General features: G+C 58.8%; 1 protein-coding gene across 1 annotated transcript in view; it reads left to right on the top strand.

The window, feature by feature from the left end:
* Window positions 1-950: 950 nt before the first annotated feature.
* The window catches only part of GLCE (glucuronic acid epimerase), an 85,750-nt gene continuing 81,784 nt past the window's right edge, over window positions 951-4,916 (top strand). Inside the window, exon 1 of the mRNA XM_073618217.1 lies at window positions 951-1,135. The gene's annotated coding sequence lies outside the window, so the exon portion shown is untranslated. The remainder of the gene's footprint in view (window positions 1,136-4,916) is intronic.

Raw genomic sequence — 4,916 nt, 5'->3', positions numbered from 1 at the left:
GCAATAATTCTAGCACTAGAGCTCCCCTGTAACTCTAAAAAAAAAAACCTGTAAAGATGTTTATAACGTCGCCTATGGAGATTTTTAAGTACCGTAGTTTGTCGCCATTCCACGAGCAAGCGGAATTTTAAAGGGTGACATGTTAGGTATCTATTTACTTGATGTAACATCATCTTTCACATTTTACACAAAAAAATGGGGTATATATATTGTGGGTTTTTTTTCATTCATTGAAATGTATCTTTTTCCTAAAAAATTGTGTTTGAAAAAATGCTGCACAAATACAGTGTGATATAAAAAATTGCAACGATCGCCATTTCATTCCCTAGGGCCTACTAATTTAAACTTGTGTAATCAAAAAGTGCCAGAAAAAGCCTGGTCTTTAAATATTTTTTAACAAAATAATAATAAATAAATAATATGTAATAATATAATTAATAATAATATAAATAATAATAATAATAATAATATAAATAATGTATAAAATAATAATTTTAAAATAAATATTATTTAATAATACAATTATTTTTATTATTATTAATAATAATAATAATATAGTATTAAATAAATAAAATATTTTTTAATATAAAAAATGACTAAGGGATGTTTATTATATTGCACTCAATGTGATAAATGATACTAGTTGAAGATTGATGACATGTTTGGTGACAGTGACAAGTATCTGCATGCTGTTCTCTTATACCCGTCAATATAAGCTGAATAACATTTCAGGACGCAGTCCATACAGTGCACAGGGTTAGCTGCACTCCACTCAGACTTTACACTTCCGGTTTGCGGGCCAAGCCTCGCTCTGGTGTCCTCTCCAGTCTCAGGGGGCGGGGCTATGTGGTTAGCATCCCTAACAGGTGTCATTGTCGCCTTGCTATTGGCTGATCTCGTAGGTGAGACACCCACGTGAATGACGAGTCTGGCCGCTCATTGGCTGCGAACGGTTTTCGTTCTGTAAGCCGGATTGGCCGGACTTCTTCTTTGTAGAAGGTAGGCGGCTTTGTGATTGGCCGGCGGGTTCCCCCGGGAGGAGTGCGGTTGCTTCTGGGATCCGAGGCCCGAGAGGGAGAGGAGAGAGAGAAGGAGGAGAAGCCGGCGGAGAGAGCGGAGAGGAGCGGGGACGGAGGTGAGAGGAGAAGGGGGATGGAGGATGTGGGCGGGGGGAGAGCTCCGGGGACGGAGAGATCGCAGCCACAGGTGTGTGATCACAGGGGCCCCACACTGACCTGTATTGGGGGCCCCACACTGACCTGTATTGGGGGCCCCACACTGACCTGTATTGGGGGGGCCCACACACTGACCTGTATTGGGGGGGGGGCCCCCACACACTGACCTGTATTGGGGGGGGGGGCCCCACACACTGACCTGTATTGGGGGGGGGCCCCACACACTGACCTGTATTGGGGGGGGGCCCCACACACTGACCTGTATTGGGGGGGGGCCCACACACTGACCTGTATTGGGGGGGCCCACACACTGACCTGTATTGGGGGGGGGCCCCACACACTGACCTGTATTGGGGGGGGGCCCCCACACACTGACCTGTATTGGGGGGGGGCCCCACACACTGACCTGTATTGGGGGGGGGCCCCACACACTGACCTGTATTGGGGGGGGGCCCCACACACTGACCTGTATTGGGGGGGGGCCCCCACACACTGACCTGTATTGGGGGGGGGGCCCCCACACACTGACCTGTATTGGGGGGGGGCCCCCACACACTGACCTGTATTGGGGGGGGGGCCCCACACACTGACCTGTATTGGGGGGGGGCCCCCACACACTGACCTGTATTGGGGGGGGGCCCCCACACACTGACCTGTATTGGGGGGGGGCCCCCACACACTGACCTGTATTGGGGGGGGGCCCCCACACACTGACCTGTATTGGGGGGGGGGCCCCCACACACTGACCTGTATTGGGGGGGGGCCCCCACACACTGACCTGTATTGGGGGGGGGGCCCCCACACACTGACCTGTATTGGGGGGGGGCCCCCACACACTGACCTGTATTGGGGGGGGCCCCCACACACTGACCTGTATTGGGGGGGGGCCCCCACACACTGACCTGTATTGGGGGGGGGCCCCCACACACTGACCTGTATTGGGGGGGGGCCCCCACACACTGACCTGTATTGGGGGGGGGCCCCCACACACTGACCTGTATTGGGGGGGGGCCCCCACACACTGACCTGTATTGGGGGGGGGCCCCCACACACTGACCTGTATTGGGGGGGGCCCCCACACACTGACCTGTATTGGGGGGGGGCCCCACACACTGACCTGTATTGGGGGGGGGGGGCCCCACACACTGACCTGTATTGGGGGGGGGGCCCCACACACTGACCTGTATTGGGGGGGGGGCCCCACACACTGACCTGTATTGGGGGGGGGGGCCCCACACACTGACCTGTATTGGGGGGGGGGGCCCCACACACTGACCTGTATTGGGGGGGGGGGCCCCACACACTGACCTGTATTGGGGGGGGGCCCCACACACTGACCTGTATTGGGGGGGGGGGGCCCACACACTGACCTGTATTGGGGGGGGGGCCCACACACTGACCTGTATTGGGGGGGGGCCCACACACTGACCTGTATTGGGGGGGGGGGCCCCACACACTGACCTGTATTGGGGGGGGGGGCCCCCACACACTGACCTGTATTGGTGGGGGGGGCCCACACATTGACCTGTATTGGTGGGGGGGGGCCCACACACTGACCTGTATTGGGGGGGGGCCCCCACACACTGACCTGTATTGGTGGGGGGGGCCCACACATTGACCTGTATTGGTGGGGGGGGCCCACACATTGACCTGTATTGGTGGGGGGGGCCCACACACACTGACCTGTATTGGGGGGGGCCCCCACACACTGACCTGTATTGGGGGGGGGGGCCCCCACACACTGACCTGTATTGGGGGGAGGCCCCACACACTGACCTGTATTGGGGGGGGCCCCCACACACTGACCTGTATTGGGGGGGGGGCCCCCACACACTGACCTGTATTGGGGGGAGGCCCCACACACTGACCTGTATTGGGGGGGGGCCCCCACACACTGACCTGTATTGGGGGGCCCCCACACACTGACCTGTATTGGGGGGGGGGCCCCCACACACTGACCTGTATTGGGGGGGGGGCCCCCACACACTGACCTGTATTGGGGGGGGGGGCCCCACACACTGACCTGTATTGGGGGGGGGGCCCCACACACTGACCTGTATTGGGGGGGGCCCCACACACTGACCTGTATTGGGGGGGGCCCCACACACTGACCTGTATTGGGGGGGGGGGCCCCACACACTGACCTGTATTGGGGGGGGGGCCCCACACACTGACCTGTATTGGGGGGGGGGGGCCCCACACACTGACCTGTATTGGGGGGGGCGCCCCACACACTGACCTGTATTGGGGGGCCCCACACACTGACCTGTATTGGGGGGCCCCACACACTGACCTGTATTGGGGGCCCCACAGTCATCTGTTATTGGAATGGCCAGGGGCCCCATGGTGACCCATTAGGTGGAATGATTGGGGGCCCCGCAGTAACTTGTGCAGGGCATTGGGGGGGTTTGAGTGGTGACCCCTCTGTAATCTTGGAAAGGCCCCTACACTGATCTGCGGAGGTTTGTGTTTGGCTGGAGATCTGCAGACTTCTACAGGCGGGGGTGGGGAGAGATCAGAGAATGAGGAAGGTAGGGATCCTGTAGGGGAGAGGGGTGGTGGGTTCCAGTAGGGATCCTGTAGGGGGGAGGGGTGGTGGGTTCCAGTAGGGATCCTGTAGGGGGGAGGGGTGGTGGGTTCCAGTAGGGATCCTGTAGGGGGGAGGGGTGGTGGGTTCCAGTAGGGATCCTGTAGGGGGGAGGGGTGGTGGGTTCCAGTAGGGATCCTGTAGGGGGGAGGGGTGGTGGGTTCCAGTAAGGATCCTGTAGGGGGGAGGGGTGGTGGGTTCCAGTAGGGATCCTGTAGGGGAGAGGGGTGGTGGGTTCCAGTAGGGATCCTGTAGGGGGGAGGGGTGGTGGGTTCCAGTAGGGATCCTGTAGGGGGGAGGGGTGGTGGGTTCCAGTAGGGATCCTGTAGGGGGGAGGGGTGGTGGGTTCCAGTAGGGATCCTGTAGGGGGGAGGGGTGGTGGGTTCCAGTAGGGATCCTGTAGGGGGGAGGGGTGGTGGGTTCCAGTAGGGATCCTGTAGGGGGGAGGGGTGGTGGGTTCCAGTAGGGATCCTGTAGGGGGGAGGGGTGGTGGGTTCCAGTAGGGATCCTGTAGGGGGGAGGGGTGGTGGGTTCCAGTAGGGATCCTGTAGGGGAGAGGGGTGGTGGGTTCCAGTAGGGATCCTGTAGGGGGGAGGGGTGGTGGGTTCCAGTAGGGATCCTGTAGGGGAGAGGGGTGGTGGGTTCCAGTAGGGATCCTGTAGGGGGGAGGGGTGGTGGATTCCAGTAGGGATCCTGTAGGGGGGAGGGGTGGTGGATTCCAGTAGGGATCCTGTAGGGGGGAGGGGTGGTGGATTCCAGTAGGGATCCTGTAGGGGGGAGGGGTGGTGGGTTCCAGTAGGGATCCTGTAGGGGGGAGGGGTGGTGGGTTCCAGTAGGGATCCTGTAGGGGGGTGGGGTGGTGGGTTCCAGTAGGGATCCTGTAGGGGGGTGGGGTGGTGGGTTCCAGTAGGGATCCTGTAGGGGGGTGGGGTGGTGGATTCCAGTAGGGATCCTGTGGGGGGGAGGGGTGGTGGGTTCCAGTAGGGATCCTGTAGGGGGGAGGGGTGGATTCCAGTAGGGATCCTGTAGGGGGGAGGGGTGGTGGGTTCCAGTAGGGATCCTGTAGGGGGGAGGGGTGGTGGGTTCCAGTAGGGATCCTGTAGGGGGGTGGGGTGGTGGGTTCCAGTAGGGATCCTGTAGGGGGGTGGGGTGGT

Source organism: Aquarana catesbeiana, linkage group LG03 (genome assembly GCF_042186555.1).
Source record: "Aquarana catesbeiana isolate 2022-GZ linkage group LG03, ASM4218655v1, whole genome shotgun sequence".
In the NCBI taxonomy this organism is placed as follows: domain Eukaryota; kingdom Metazoa; phylum Chordata; class Amphibia; order Anura; family Ranidae; genus Aquarana; species Aquarana catesbeiana.
This window is presented reverse-complemented; position numbering and strand designations above follow the sequence as displayed.